We start from the raw sequence: 17238 nt of genomic DNA, 5'->3' as shown, positions 1-17238 counted from the left end.
AGAGTTCAGCTCACACAGTCAATATACGCAACTGACTTAATTAACACAGTGTGATGAGGCTAAAATGGAGTTATATTTAAGGCACAGTGACAACCCCCCCCCAAAAAAAAAGAGTGACCCTTGCTGAATGGTGTGTGAGGATTATCAGAAGTAAGTATCAAGTAAAACACACTTGAACCGGTGCACAGAGAACGAAGGTGTTAAGGGCAGCACATAAGTTACTAAAAAAGCTAGCATATAAAAAATTACAGAGGCCAAGACAAAATGTGAGGACAGCTAAGCCTGGAAAGGGCAGGCTTGTGTGGAATGCTAAGAAGTGGGGAAGTGACCAGGGAAGTAGAAAATAATTGAAAGGTTTTAAGCAAGACATTGACATAATTAGATCCCTTTACTTAAGAATCTTTCTGGTATCAGTATGAAGAATGAGTTAAAGGAAGATGAGGTTGAAGGAAGCAAAACTAATTGGAAGGATGCTGCAAGGTCTGGAAAAAGAAACCGTGGATGCCTGAACAGAGGGAGAAACCGTGGGAGGTGGGAAAGTGAGGACGTGTGTTTGGATAACTATTTTGGAGGAGAATGGGGGCAACAATCAGAACCACTAACTTAACCAGGATAGGAAATATTAGAATAGGATAATATTTTGCAGAAAAGAGAAGAAATTCAGTTTAACACCTCAATTTAAGGTTTTTGTATTACATGTAGTGAAACAAAACTGAAACTGTTTTTTTTTTTAAGTGGTTTTGAAATTTTTATTGTATTTTATTTTTTTGGTTGTGGAGAATTATTTACCCAAACAGTGTTTCAAATACTCAAGTAGCAAAACAACCTAACTACTGGGTATTTACCATGGAGATATATTTACTTATTAACTTACTAGCTGTCATAACTACAGGAAGTAAAAAGGACTTATTTAAAGAATATTTACAAGTAACTTAGTCCCAATTTCCAAGATCCTTCCCCTTTACTAATGTTAGATGAAAATTGTTACAATAAATTGACTGAAATAAGTAAAAATTATTTAAGACTACTTATCACATATTTTGTCGTGTGAGCAAAAATAAACAAAATATCTGAGAACCTGTGAACACTGTAGAAGAAGCTTTAGACCACTACTATGGCCAAAAATATGCATATACAAAAATAATGAAGATAACTTAAATTGTAATGTAATTAAATTTTAAAAATGAAAGCAATGAAAAAAATGATACAGCTAACATACAGCAAAAACTTTAAATTATAGTAAATATTGTTACTAAAAAATTCTATCTCATATTATATGAAGAAATTTCCAACTATAGTAGGAGATATGCACAGAATTTTTAAAACACATACACATTTAACTCTTAATTCAATCTAAATTGTAAATGAAAATATAAGCCTGGGATGTCTTATTGTACCAGAAAGCAAGGAAGCTCTCAGATGAATGGGCCATAACAAACAAAACAAAACATAACAAAACAACACAGGAATCTTATGAAAAGGCAAAGGGCTACCTCAAAAACCAAATCAACTGCAACTAAGTGAAACACACTGAATCTGTGCTTGCTTCAAGCAGCATATATACCAAAAATCGAAATGATACAAAGAAGATTAGCATGGCCCCCGCACGAGGATGACATGCAAATTTGTGAAATACATTGAATCTACAAAAACCAATGAGGTCAAAAGGAGGTTTCAAAAAATACCAAATTGGAAATAAGTGGGGCACCAAGTCTTTATCCTGAAAGAATTAATACACATCCTTCTTTTCCTGTCTGAACTATACTATACTCTGGGATAAACCAAACAACTGGCATTGATGAATTGTTCCTTATAGAAGGATTCCAGGTAACAAATGTAAAAGGAACACAGAGTTAGAAAACCACCCATTCGCGACTTGAACAACATAAATTCAGACACTAATTACCAACAGATGAAAGAAACCACTACATAAAGAGATGATCTTTTTAAGTAGGGCTCAGGCTGTTACCTCCTGAATCCCCTGATCAATCTTAGTTAACGTCACTAAAATTGGGGCCAGACTTGATGCAGTGTGAAGCCACAGCACCACCTGTGAAGTATTCTTGCCAAAAAAGCTAAAAATAAATCTAATCAAGCTTCTAAAGCTGACTTCCATTTATAGCAACTATGACAGATATAAGAAAAGTTAGATATTACCCCAAGGAAATAAACAGAGAACTCCAAAATGTTGAACATCTTGCAGGACAACTGATTCAGTTCCTGCAATAAGTCGACTGGAAGAGGAGGATCTGTATATTAAAGAAATTTAAGAGACATAACAACTACATTTAATATGGGTGTTCATTTAATATGATTCCAATAAACCAACTGCAAAACTGACACTTTTCAGACAAATGAACAAATTTGAATTTTGACTGGTGTTATTAGATGGCACCAACAAACTGCTGTTAATTTTGATAACTGTGATAGTGGCATTGAAGTTATGTAAGGGAAAAATGACCTCTGGTGAGCTCAACTTGCTTTCAAATACTTCGGAGAAAAATAAAAAGGTAGATGAAGTAAATGTGACAAAATCCAGATACCTCTTAACTCTAGGTAATGAGCCCATGAATATCCGTTCTGTCTACTTTGTGTACATTTAAATTTTTTCATTTAAATATGGGTGAGTTCAAGCCCTGCACTGGGCTGCCTCTCTGCTGTCAGTGTGGAGCCTGCTTGGGTTCCTTGGTCTCCCTCTATCTGCTCCTCCCCCACTTGCATGCATGTCCCCCCCCCCCCAAAGTAAACATTAAAAAAAAAAAGACTCTTTAAAAATACCGGAATGGGACATAAAAATATTGCACATCACCTACAGAGACTATCAACAATGCAAATCCACCCCACTCCAACTATTCCCTTTGCCATGGTCTGGGGATGGGCCCCAAGGTCTGCGTTTTTAACAATACCTCAGGAGTGTCTCAGGAGATTCTTTTTTTTTTTTTTTTTTTTAATATTTATTTATTTTTGAGAGAGACAGAGACAGAATGCTAGTGGGTTAGGAGCAGACAGAGAGGGAGACACAAAATCTGAAGTAGGCTCCAGGCTCTGAGCTGTCAGCACAGAGCCCGACATGGGGCTCGAACTCATGAGCTGTGAGATCATGACCTGAGCCGGAGTTGGACGCTCAACCAACTGAGCCACCCAGGCGCCCCTGTCTCAGGCGATTCTTGCAAGTGGTCCTGAAATCACACTTCGAGAAATATTAACATAGAAGAAAGAACTCCTAGGGGCACCTGGGTAGTTCAGTGCATTAAGGGTAGGACTCCTGATTTTAGCTTAGGCCATGATCTCACGGTTCATGAGTTCGAGCCTGACATGTGGAGCCTGTTTGGATTCTCTCTCTCTCTCTCTCTCTCTCTCTCTCTCTCTGCCCTCCCCACTCATGCTCTCGCTCTCCCTCTCTCAAAAATAAACTTACGAAGAAGCAGCAGCAGCAGCAGCAGCAGCAGCTCCTAATGTCCTAAATATATCTGGACCAGTTAAGGGGGGATTGATAGAAGATCTACAACCTGAGCTGACTTTTGAAAACTGAATGAAAATCGTCTGAGTGAATCAAAGAGAAGGGCAATCTAGAAGGAATACTACAGGTAAACACAAAGAGATATGAGAGTATGTATTGCAGGTTAGGAAATGTCAAGCACTTTTGTATGATTAGAGTGTTAGGAAGCATGGGGAGGTGGTAAGAATTGAGGTGGGCAAGAGATAGAAAATAAAAGACTTCTGTAGGCCATGCTAAAAAAAATTAAACTACACTTAATATATTTGGTGTTAAGGGAAATTTTATTCTACATTCTAAACAATTCAGTTATGGGACTTTGGAAACAAACCATAGTGCCTTGAGGACTATTTTTGTCTTAAAAAGGGTCTTGGTAAAAAGACCTTTTTGTAAAAAGACAAGATACCACTATCACAAGGTTACCTTCAACTAGGTTCCCTACCCTGTCCACTACCTAAAATGAGGCTTAAAAATAGGCACTAAAGTCAAATGTTCTTAAGTAGAATGACAAAAATAAAACAATATGCCCACGTTACCATTATGTACCTAAAGTATGTACCTATGTACATACTATGAAATACATGTATTTCCTAGTTCAGTCCACTGAGAGGACCTAAAGGTACATATACCTTAGTAACAATGAGCACATCCAGTGCCCTGGTCCTGGTTTCCAACACCATTCTCCAAAAGAGAAAGCAGGGTTCCTTGGCGACATGCCTGATTCTAGGTCAGAGAAGGGAATAAACAAATTGAGCCTAAAGCATGCTGTAGTGCTAGAAAGTAAAGAAGTGTTGGGGCGCCTGGGTGTCTCAGTCGGTTGAGTGTCCGACTTCAGCTCAGGTCATGATCTCATGGTTTGTGAGTTCTAGCCCCGCGTCGGGCTCTGTGCTGACAGCTCAGAGCCTGGAGCCTGCTCCGGATTCTGTCTCTTCCTCCTCTCTCTGTCCCTCCCCCACTCATACTCTGTCTCTCTCTGTCTCAGAAATAAACATTAAAAAAAAAAATAAAAAAAAAGAAGTGCTCAAAAAACAAAAGGGTAGGGTATGTAAAAAAAAAAAAAAATCATAGGGGGGAGTGGGAGGAGCAGAAAAGAATGAAAGGGAGAGCAATACAGGAGCCAACATTAAAGAGCTCCCAATGGTTAAAGCTAGAACAATTTGAGCAAGAAAATAAGTAATATAGTACTGGATTATAACCCAAACCCAAAGTACAAAATAAACAAATATCTATGCAGCCATACTGATACAGATAGATATAGGACACATAAATATGTATTTATGTTCTAAATAAAGAGAGATTATCTCTTTCCATATATATATATGTGTATATATATATATATATATATATATATATATATGGAACACACACACACACGTGAAACACACACACACACACACACACCTATAAAATTACGCCCTCCCCTACATTTTCCATATTCTTCTGAAGCAAGTTAGGGGAGGGGTACTTAATACTGTTCTCTTCAGTTATAGTCCATTTCCATAGAATATGTAAAAGAAGGGGGAGAGGGAGAAACTTTATAATGGATACAGTTAACAAACACTACCCTGGCCAAGTGATCAAGGTTACGTCAAAAATGAGAAGTCATATTTATAACACATGCCTTTGATATCCTTTGGGAAAAAATAGCACTTGACCTCTGTAGTTTTCCTACCAAAAACCTATGACCTCAGTCTAACCATGAGAAAAGCAATGGACAAATCCAAATTGAGGTGTATACTGCAAAAAACCTGACCAGTACTTCTCAAAGTCATCAAGAACAAGGAAAGTCTGAGAAACTGTCTTAGACCAGAGGAGGCTAGGGAGACAAGATGACTAAATGTAATGTGGCATCCTGGGTGGGATCCTAAAGTTGTAAAAAGGACACTGGGGCATACGGGCAAAATGTGAATAAGATATGAAATTCAGTAAATAATAACGTACAAATAATGTTGATTTCTTACTTGTGACATATGTACTACAGTGACATATGGCATTAATAAGGGGAAATTAGGTAAGGGGTATACAGGAATTTTCTGTATTATGTTCGCAACTTTTCTGTAAATATAAAATTATTCTAAAGTAAAAGGTTTACTTTTTTAAATGTGGGTTGTGGCTGAAGCAGTATTACAAGGAAACTTAAAGCCTTAAATGTTTATATTAGAAGTAAAGAAAGAATGAAAATGAATGGGCTAAGCATCCAAATTAAGAAAATGGGGGTGGGGAGAGAAATATATTAAAACAGTACTCCCCAAAAGAAAGAAATAAAAAGTAATAATAAATAATACATAAAAAACAGAGAGCTCTCTGCCCCCCTCACACCATGTGAGGATGCAGACAAAAAATAGCTATCTATGCACCAGGTTACAGGTCCTTACCAGTAACCAAATCTGCCAGTGCCTTGACTTTTGGAATCCCCAACCTCCAGAATTGTGAGAAATACATTTCTGTTGTTTATAAGCCACACAGTCGATGGTATTCTGTTATGGAAACTGAATGGACTAAGATAGAAAACCATATAAAAAAAAATCAAAGATGGATCAAGTACATAATTGTGATGAACAAAACATTTAGAAACCTTTAAAAAAAAAGCATAGAAGAGGGGCGCCTGGGTGGCTTAGTTGGTTGAGCGTCCAACTCTTGAATTTGGCTCAGGTCATGATTTCAGGGTCATGGGGAGAGCCCCGAGTTGGGCTCTGTTCTAAGTGTGGAGCCTGCTTAAGATTTTATCTCCTTCTGCCCCTCTCTGCTGCTTATGCTCTCTCTTGCCACCAGCCCCCAAAAATATAGAAGAATATCTTTATAACTTGAGGTAGGAATGAACTTCTTTGAAAAGACACAAAAAGTACAAAACAAAGAAAAATCATAATTCAATTTCTTAAATTAAGAACTACTACTTTGCAGTGCCTGGGTGGCTCAGTTAGTCAAGGACACAACTCTTGACTTTGGCTTCGGTCATGATCTCACAGTTTGTGAGATCAAGCCCTGTGTTGGGCTCGGCTCTGACAGTGTGGAGCCTGCTTGGGATTCTCTCTCTTTTCTCTCTGTCCCTCCCCTGTGCGCGCGCGCGCGCGCTCTCTCTCTCTCTCTCTCTCTCTCTCTCACACACACACACACACACACAGTCTCTCCCTCTCAAAAATAAATGTTAAAAAAAATGTACTGCTTCATCAAACACAAAAAGTACAAAGCTAAGTGACACACTGGGCAAAAATAAATGAAGCACATATAATCTACGAAGGATAAATATCCAGGATAAATAAAGAACTATTAAGTATTAATGAAAACACCTCATTTTTTTAAATGGGGGAAAGACATGTACAAGCATTTCATAGAGGAAACACAACTGCCCCATAAATAATCAGAGGTACTCAGCATCAACCTTATAAGTATTCAAGTCAAAACAAATTAAAACTATGAATTATAATTTCAGGTCTTACTATTCTGACAAAAATTTAAGAGTCTGAGAATATCAAGTGTTAGTGAAGAGATGAAGAAATGGGAATTTTCATTCACTACTGGTGGAAATATAAAGCAACATGACCTTTTTGGAATAAAGTTTGAGAACAGCTAATAAAGCCGAATATATGTGTGTGTGTGTGTGTGTGTGTGCGCGCGCACGTGTGAGCACACTTTATGATCTAGCAATTCCACTTCTAATATAGAACTCTTTTAATTTTTTAAGAATGTTCACTTATTTTTGAGAGAGAGAGAGGCAGAGAGACAGGGAAACCGAGAATTTCAAGCAGGCTCTGTGTCATCAGCTCAGAGCCCGACACAGGGCTCAAACCCATGAACTGCAAGATCATGACCTGAGCCAAAATCAAGAATCAGAGGTCCAGCCAACTGAGCCACTCAGACACCCCTGAATCTTTTATTAAAAACATTCATTAAACTCTCTCCATAAAGAATACTCTGCTAGGTTATATTAAAAAGGATATAGAAAATGATACCTAGTTAAGAGTTAATAGTAAAGCTGAAGAAAGGAAACACAAACACATACAATCATAAAATCTAAGTGTTGGAAAGAAAGAGCCAGAAGTGACTCTGTATCCTAAATTCCCCACCTAAAGAGAATGTCTTACAAAATAGCTTGAAAATACAATGCATCACATCAAAAAGTTGAAAAAACTGACAAATTAAAGTACTAAGAATAAACAAGTCTTGGACTAATTAAGTACAGGTGCCTGGTTTCTTTGCCTTGTTACACACTATTAGCTTCTTATCATATTTTCAACCCAAGTCAGGGTATAGAGATGCTGAACAGGGATATTTTCTCAAACCTGAGTTTGAAATTTTCACCCAGAACCATCCTATTTCTAATTTTAATGTTTAATCCAGGGAGAAAAGTTAACCCGCCTTAATTTAACTAATATCATGAACTGTTCAATTTATTCCATTTTGTTATTTATATCTAATATGTAATGTAAATCAAACTTGAAATAAGGACTTAAGCCCTCAGCTATTACGTAGCCAGGAATAGGATAGTTAGGTATTTTACAAAACTTGTCCAAAATCTCAGTTCATATGGGAAAACAGAAATATGATTCAAGCTGCAGGAAGAGGAGAAATAAAATAAACACTACTATATGAACATCAGAGTTAAGACTATAGACCACATTAGCCTGATAGAATGTTTTAGTTCTTGTAATGCCCTTCCCCTTGCATTTCTTTCATCTGTGCAACAAATATTTTGAGCAGCCCATATACTCGGCAGTGTGGTAGGCATTTGGGAATAGCATAACAAAGTTCTAGTCCTCACAGAAGTTACATTCCTTGCTTTAGGTTGTGTTACTTTGTCTTGTGTTACTTTGTCTAGTCCCTCATTTTCTTTTACATTTTTGGCAAAGAAAAATGAGATCTATGTTAAGAAAGAATAAAGAATAAAGAAAGTATTTTTTTTTTTTAAGTTTGTTTATCTTGAGAGAGACAGAGACAGCACAAGCAGGGGAGGGGCAGATAGAGAGAGGGAGAGAGGGAGAATCCCAAGCAGGCTCTGCACTGCCAGGGCAGAGCCCGACATGGAGCTCAAACCCCCGAAGCCGCTAGATCATCACCTGAGCCAAAACCAAGAGCCAGACGCTGAGCCACCCAGGCACCCCAAAAAAGAATATTTAAGAAAAGGTATCTTAATGCAATGATCAAATTTTACTCCAAATTTACCAAAGAGTGTCTAGAAATCAAGCTAGGTCTTAAAACTCAAGAACGAGGTTAAGGCCAAAGACAAGGATCTGGAATTCACCCAATCACTCACAGGAAATAGTACAAACTAGAGGTGGATAAAATCTCCCAGCCCAAGGTAGAGCATAGGCAGTGAAAGACAGGATGAAATCTTGGTAGCACCTACATCCAAGCAGCAAGCAGATGGACATGAGGCAAAACAAAAACCACTGTCTACCAGCTTTAAACACAGCAAAACTCAAACAGAATATTTTGAAAAGGCCAACCAATGAACAATTATTATCACATAAGTGGTGACCTCTTAGAGAATATGAATCGAGTAGCAGGAGCAGAATCCAAATGGCAACTCAAATGGAACTCAACCAAATGAAACTCAATTGGAAGGCCATAGAGGAGTACATGGGAGGAGAAAGAGGGGCAGGGGGACCCCAAATTCAGACTGCTCTTAGGGGAATGTTAGCAAAGAAAGAAAGAAGAGACACAACTGTAGAAGTCTTGAAAAGGGATGCAGAACGTGGAGGGTAAAGGAAATACTAGCCCAATTGTGAGTAAAAAATTTATTACTCGTTATTTCACGCCCTTTATAGGAACACATTTTACCTCTGTTGATAAAGGCTTAAGAGAAATTACTGACACATGTGTGTGGTTCGCTTCACATTCAACACCCATGAGGCAGACAAGCATACTGCCTGACACATCCACTCATTCAGGAAATATTTCTTGAGAGCCTGCTATGTTTCAGATATAATACCAGGCACTGGGAATACAATGAAAAGACAGCTCTGCCTGTATTCATGTGGTTTACAAATTAGTGAAAGAGAAAAATATGAAACAATTATTAAAACTGTATGAAGAAAAGAGTTTTATGGATAGGAATAATCTAATTTAGATTTAAAAAAAATTTTTTTACATTTATTTATTTTTTTGAGAGACAGAGCACAAGTGGGGAGGGCAGAGATAGCAGGAGACAGAATCCGAAGCAGGCTCCAGGCTCTGAGCTATCAGCACAGAGCCCGACGTGGGGCTCAAACTCACAAACTGTTAAGATCATGACCTGAGCCGAAGTCGGATGCTTAACTGACTGAGCCATCCAGGCACCCCAAATTTAGATTTGGAGATCAGGGGCATCCTCTCTGATCAAGTAATAAGTGTGTGTGTGTGTATGTGTGTGTGTGTGTGTGTGTGTGTGTGTGTGTGTGTGTGTATTTTTTTAAATGTTTATTTATTTTTGAGAGACAGAGAGACAGTGTGAGCATGGGAGGGGCAGAGAGAGAGGGAGACAGAATCCAAAGCAGGCTCCAGGCTCTGAGCTATCAGCACAGAGCCCAATGTGGGGCTCGAACTCACAAACTGTGAGATCACGACCTGAGCTGAAGTCAGACACTTAACTGACTGAGCCACCCAGGCGCCCCCTGATCAAGTAATATTTAAGCGGAGATCTAAAGGATGAGTGTGGGTTTCCTGTATTACGGCTCCCAGAACACACTTACCTCCATGCCTTCTCATGCTTGTCCTCTGCCTTGACTGTCCTTCTCCCCTTAACCTTGTCGACTGAAACCCTAATGATCCTTTTGTGACCCTGTTATCATATCAATTCACTTGATCTCCCAATCAGAATTAACAGGCCTTCTCCAAGTTATTATACCTTTTTTTGGTTAATAGTTCAACACTGATGTATACTATAGTTGTTTCCCTCAATGAACTGAAAGCTCTTGGAGAGGACGGACTGTGTCTTTTTCATGAATTGCCTACAACGCATACTTACTGACACACCATATATATCTAATGGATGTCCCATGACTTGCTTTTATTTCTAATAAAGGTTTAGTGGTTAATGAGTATGTTTTCCTTCTTTCTGTTCCTAACCAAATTGGATATTACACATGTAATAAAATGACTAGGGATAAATATGACTGGGAACACAGACTGGGAACTATACTGAAATCAGACATTTTGTTTGAGGATAATGGTTTAGAATCCATTTGGGAAGAAAGTAGAAATAAACAGTAGATTGAGAAAAGCGATGGAAAAGTGTGCAAAAGATGAAAGGGTATTGAACTGCCAGCTAGGACAAGTGGGACCACTATGCCTGCCTGTCCCCTCCCCAGTTTCCAGTTTTCCTACCCACCTCCAGCAGTTGCAACAAAAGGAACAGGTCCCTGGTCATGATAGAGTTAAGAGGTCCCAGAATTACCTTCCCACTTCAAATGATTTATAAAACCAAATATATGAACCAAATATTTTCAGACATTTGGGAAACAGGCAGCTCAAAACTACAGTGCTGAAAGAGAAGAAAAACAAATGAGGTGAGCCCTATAATTGCTCAGCTTCTGCCTGGAGGCAGTGTTCAGGTCACTGAGCAGGGACAGTGTGGAACAAAAACTCAAAAGGAGCCTAGCAATCTCAAGTTAAGGAGAAAGAAATAGGAATCATGCACGTCAAGGTGGCTAGAATATGTGCAGTAGGGTACTAGGATGGAGGGGACTGGCCAAGATGGAGGAAGCTCCAGAGATTGCAGAGTACCCTTAATTCTATGGCTGAATACTGATATGCATATGTGAGAAAAAAATGTCCCTAGGCCAAGAAAGAACCACCAGAAGACAGTTGGCAAAACAACTCCTGGAGTTCACACAGAACTGGGATTAGTTCATGCTCCCATCAGCCAGATGGAAAGATTTCTTAATAGTACACAGGGTATCAGGCAAAGTCCTCAGGAAAATACGGTCTCAGTAGTAAAACTAAAGTCTGCTTTGGAACTGCTCTAACAAAGCTTAAAGCAAGTCTCAGAAAGACTAAACTTATCCAAGATAACTTAATTACTTGTCAGAACAAAATACACTATTCATAGAAACGTAACAAAATCCAGTACTCAACAATGTAAAATTCACAATTCCCGACAACCAATAAAAAATTACCAGTGTGTAAAGAAGCAGGAAAAAATAACCCAAAAGCAAAAGAGAAGTTAACCAATTGAAACAAACCTAGAAAATGGCAAAGATGATGGAATTAGCAGACAAAGAAATCAAAATAGCTGGTATAAGGCCACAAACCAAGTCTCCGCAAATTCAAAAATAATCAGTCACACCATGCATCTTTTTTGACCACAACACTCTGAAACTAGAAATCAACCACAAAAAAAAATCTGCAAAAAGCACAAATACATGGAGATAAAATAACATGGTGCTATACAATGAATAGGTCAACCAAAAAGTCATAGAAGAAATCAAATGAAAATGGGAACAAATGAAAATGAAAACACAATGCTCCAAAATCACCAGTATGCAGCAAAAGTGGATCTGAGAAGGAAATTTACAGTAGTCTAGGCCTACCTCAAGAAGAAAAATCTCAAATAAACAATCTAGCCTTACACCTAAAGGAACTGGAAAAAGAAGAACAAATCCCCAAGACAGCAAAAGGAAGGAACATGAAAGTAATGAAAAGGGTGAGAGAAGAAATAAATGACATAGAAACTAAAAAAACAATAAACAGATCAATGAAACCAGAAGATGGTTCTTTGAAAAGATCAAAAACATTGATAAACCTCTAGCCAGATTCAAAAAAAAAAAAAAAAAAAAAAAGAAGAAGAAGAAGAAAGAAGGAAAAGAAAGAAGAAAAAGAGGACCCAAATAAATAAAATCACTAATGAAAGAGGGAGAAATAACCAACACCATAGAAATACAAACAACCATGACAGACTATTATGAAATATTCTACCAAACATTTAAAGAATTAATACCTATTCTCAAACTATTCCAAAAATAGAAAAGTAAGGAAAACTTCCAAATGCATTCTAGGAGTCCAATATCACCCTGATACCAAAACCAGATAATGACACCACACACTCAAAAAAAGGAACCCACAGGCCAATATGTCTCATGAATACAGATGCAAAAATTCTCAACAAAATATTAGCAAACCAAATCCAATAAAACATTAAAGAAATCACAGACCATGATCATATGGGATTTATTCCCAGGATGCAAGGATGGTTCAATATTTGCAAAATAATCAATGCAATACATCACCAAAAAGAGAAAGGATAAAAACCATATGATCATTTCAATAGATACAGAAAAAAAAATTTGACAAAGTACAACATCCATTCATGATAAAAACTTTCTGCAAAGTAAGTCTAGAGGGAAAATACCTCAACATAATAAAGGCCTCATATGAAAACATCATGCTCACTGGTTAAAAACTTAGAGCTTTTTTCCCCTAAGGTCAGGAACAAGGTAAGTGTGTCCATTCTCACCACTTTTATTCAACACAGTACTAGAAGTCCCAGCTGCAGCAATTTGACAACATAAAGAAATAAAAGGCAACTAAATTGGTAAGGAAGAAGTAAAACTCAATTTGCAGATGACATGACATTATATATGGAAAACCCTAAAGATGGCACCAAAAAAAAAAAACTACTAGAACTGATAAATGAATTCAGTAAAGCAAGAGGATACAAAATCAATGTACAGAAATCTGTACATAATACCTAGGAATAAACTTAACCAAAGAGGTGAAAGACCTGTACCCTGAAAACTATAAAACACTGATGAAAGAAATTCAAAACACAAAGAAACAACAAGACATTCCACATCCATAGGTTGGAAGAACAGAAATTGTTAAAATGTCTATCTTACTCAAAGCATACAGATTTAATGCAATCCCTCTCAAAATACCAACAGCATTTTTCACAGAACTAGAACAAACAATCCTAAAATTTGTATGGAGCCACAAAAGACTTTCAATGGCCAAAGCAATCTTGAAAAGAAAACAAACAGGGGCACCTGGGTGGCTCAGTCAGTTGAGCATCCAACTTCAGCTTAGGCCATGATCTCGCAGTTCATGGGTTTGAGCTCCATGTCAGGCTCTGTACTGACAGCTCAGAGCCTGCTTTGGATTCTATGTCTCCCTTTCTCGCTTCCCCTCCTCCACTTGTGCTCTCTCTCTCTCTCTCTCTCTCTCTTGAAAATAAACATTTTTAAAAAGTTTTTAAAAAAAGAAAAAAAACTACAGGTATCACAATTCCAAGTTTCAAGTTGTATTACAAGGCTGTAGTAATCAAAACAGTATGGTACTGGCACAAAAATAGACACAGAGATGCACAGAATAGAGTAGAAAGCCCAGACATAAATCTACAATTACATGGTCAACTCCTCTTCAACAAAGGAGTAATGAATATACAATGGGAAAAAGACAGTCTCTTCAACAAATGGTATTGGGCAAACTGGACAACTACATGCAAAAGAATATAACTGGACCATTTTCTTGCACCATACACAAAAATAAACAAAATGGATTAAAGACCTAAATGTGAGACCTGAAACCATAAAAATCCTTGAAGAGAGCACAGCCAATAATTTCTGTCATTGGCCACAGCAACATTTTTCTAGATATGTCTCCTATGGCAAAGGAAACAAAAGCAAAAAGAAACTACTGGAACTGCATCAAAATAAACAGCTTTTGCACAGTGAAGGAAACAATCAACAAAATAAGAAGGCAACCTATTGAATGGGAGATGATATTTGCAAATGACATAGCTGATAAAGGGTTAGTACTCAAAAAAATTAAATTAAAAAAGATATATATATATAATATCTACAACTCAACACCAAAAAACATATAATCCAATTAAAAAGTGGGGCACCTGGTGGCTCAGTCAGTTAAGCATCCGACTTCAGCTCAGGTCATGAACTCGCAGTGGGTGGGTTCAAGCCCCATGTCGGGCTATGCGTGGACAGCTCATAGCCTGAAGCCTGCTTCAGATTCTGTGTCTCCCTCTCTCTCTTTGCCCCTCGCCCACTTGTGCACTCTTTCAAGGATAAATACAATAAAATAAAAAAAAGAAAAAATGGACCATAGACATTTCTCCAAAAATGACATTGAGATGACCAATAGACACTGAAAATAGACAATGAAAAGATGCTCAACGCACACACGTCATCAGGGAAACTACAAATAAGAGATATCAAAACTACAATAAGAGATACCATCTCACACCTGTCAGAACGGCTAAAATCAAAAGCATAAAAAACAAGAAGTGGGGGTGAGTACGTGGAGAAAAAGCAACCTTCCTACACTGTTGGTAGGAATGCAAACTGGTGTAGCACTGTGGAAAACAGTATGGAAGTTCCTCTAAAAGATAAAAATAGAACTACTGTATGATCCAGCAATTGCAGCACTTGGTATTTGTCCAAAAAATACAAAAATACTAATTAAAAGGATCCACGCACCCCTATGTTTACTGCAGCATTATTCACAATAGCCAAACTATGGAAGCAGCCCAAGTGTCCATCGATAGACGAATGGATAACGAAGATGTAGTATATATACACAATGGAACATTATTCAGCTGTTTTTTTAATGTTTACTTATTTTGAGAGAGAGAGAGTGCAGGGAGGAGCAGAGGGAGAGGGAAAGAATCTCAAGCAGGCTCTGTGCTGTCAGTGTGGAGCCCAACATGGGGCTCAACCTCATGACCATGAGACCATGACCTGAGCCAAGATGAAGAGTGGGATACTTAACTGACTGAGCCGCCCAGGCGCCCCTCAGCCATTTTTAAAAAAGAATGAAATCTTGAACTGGCAACAACATGGATAGAGCTAGAGAGTATAATGCTAAGTGAAGTTGGTCAGAAAAAAGACAAATACTGGGGCACCTGGGTGGCTCAGTCAGTTAAGAGTCCGACTTCGGCTCAGGTCATGATATCGCGGTTTGTGAGCTCAAGCCCCACGTCAGGCTCTGTGGTGACAGCTTAGAGCTTTGGATTCTGCGTCTCCCTCTCTCTCTGCCCCTCCACCACTCGCGCTCTGTCTCTCAATAAAAAAATAAAACATTAAAAAAAAGACAAATACCACATGATTTCACTCATGTGGAATTTTTTTTGTTTATTTTTATTTATTTTGAGTGAGATACAGAGAGCAGGCGGGAGAGGGGCAGAGAGAAAGGAAGACAGAATACCAAGCAGGCTCCACACACTGTCAGCAGAGAACCTGATGAAAGGCTCGAACTCACAAACCGTGAAATCATGACCTGAGCCAAAATCAAGAGTCAGACGCTTAACTGACTGAGTCACCCAGGTGCCCAAGTCAAATGTAGAATTTAAGAAACAAATGAGCAAAGTAAGAAGAAGAAGAAAAAAAGAGAAACAAAGAAACAGACTCTTAACTACAGAGAACAAACTGATGGTTACCAGAGGGGCAGTGGAGGGTGGGGAATGGGTGAAATAGGGGATGGGGATTAAAGAGTACACTTGTCATGATGAAACATAAATAAATACAGCTGATATAAATATACCCTATATACTTAATAATGTAAAGGAAAAATATGAACATGCTATGGAAAAAGATACAAATATTTAAGTAAAACTTCTAGAGATAAAATTATATTATCTGAAAGTGAAGACAGAGCAGACTGGATATTGCAAAAGAAAATATAAGGGAACTTAGAGTCACAGCAAGAGAAACTCTCCAAAATGAAACACAGATAGGGGGAAAAAAGACTGAAAAAAAATGATAAGCCTCCATGACATGTGGGGGCAATATTAAGCAGTCTAACATGTATGTAACTGGAGTCCCAGCAATGGAGACAGAAAAAAATTTTTAAGAAGCAGCAGCTCCACTTTTGGGGGCTGTGTCTGTGCTCCGGAACAGCACTTTCTCAAGCACCTCAACAAAGTAGTTGGCTGTCTCTGTATTCTTATTAATACAGAGACAAGGATGGTTTGCTATGGACCATTCATATTTCTAGTTTTTACTCTGTGTAATGACTAAAACCTTGACTTATGTTTAGTCTAAGTAAGTCCCTTTTCTTATATTTATCAATGGGGGAGGGGTAATAACATTAAAAAAAGAAAGGAAAAAGTTATTTTCTACCTCGACCTGGACTCAAATATTTATTGAAGCTCTGCTCTGTAGCCAGACATTATTCTAAATGTCAGAGATCCAACATTAAACAAAATATATCAATCCTTGCTCACACTGAGCTTTTATTTTAGTAAGAAAGGGCTCCAGCCATGTGCTTTTTCAAAAATAGGATCTTATTTTGAACCTCAATCCACTGAAATGAGACATCAAGTATATGTAAGTAAAAAGGAAACTACAGATGTAACTACAGTACATATGATAGTCTTTTTTAGTACATCTAAGCTTTCCTATGAATTGAATGTCTAATTACTCAAAGTACAAAAAACACTCTACTTACACACAACTAATGAATGTATCATGTAAGCACATAACTGGTGGTTAATCCAGAAATCATCTCTCTCCCCAACACAGCCAGGCCTGTATCCTATCTACACTATTGTAACTATCATGTCACCTGTTAATTCCACTCCTTGTTGCATTCTCTTCCAGAAGCCACTGTCCCTACCCATATTAGGATAAATCAGAGGAACAAGAGTTTACAGAGTACTTATGAAATGAATGGATGAATCACATTGCTAAATTCTATACAGTATTAGCTATATCATTATGAGTTAAACATGCTTTGCAGGACACTGTTGTTGTTGGGCTGAATTGTGTCCTAAAAATGCGTATGTTGAAGGCCCAGTACTTCAACATATGTTGAAG

The 17238-nt window shown here is 37.9% G+C and overlaps 1 protein-coding gene and 1 non-coding gene across 3 annotated transcripts in view; one reads left to right on the top strand and one right to left on the bottom strand.

Annotated features, from left to right (window-relative positions):
• Nucleotides 1-17238, bottom strand: part of SOS1 (SOS Ras/Rac guanine nucleotide exchange factor 1) — a 145628-nt gene that overhangs the window by 80871 nt on the left and 47519 nt on the right. The gene's annotated exons all lie outside the window — the stretch shown is intronic.
• On the top strand, nucleotides 1543-1647 carry LOC113592540 (U6 spliceosomal RNA). The gene has a single exon (XR_003412447.1). It is a non-coding gene; the product is annotated as a U6 spliceosomal RNA (small nuclear RNA).

The sequence above is a fragment of the Acinonyx jubatus genome, chromosome A3, assembly GCF_027475565.1.
Source record: "Acinonyx jubatus isolate Ajub_Pintada_27869175 chromosome A3, VMU_Ajub_asm_v1.0, whole genome shotgun sequence".
Taxonomy (NCBI): Eukaryota; Metazoa; Chordata; class Mammalia; order Carnivora; family Felidae; genus Acinonyx; species Acinonyx jubatus.
Note: the sequence above shows the minus strand (reverse complement) of the source record. Positions and strands in the feature narration are given on the sequence as shown.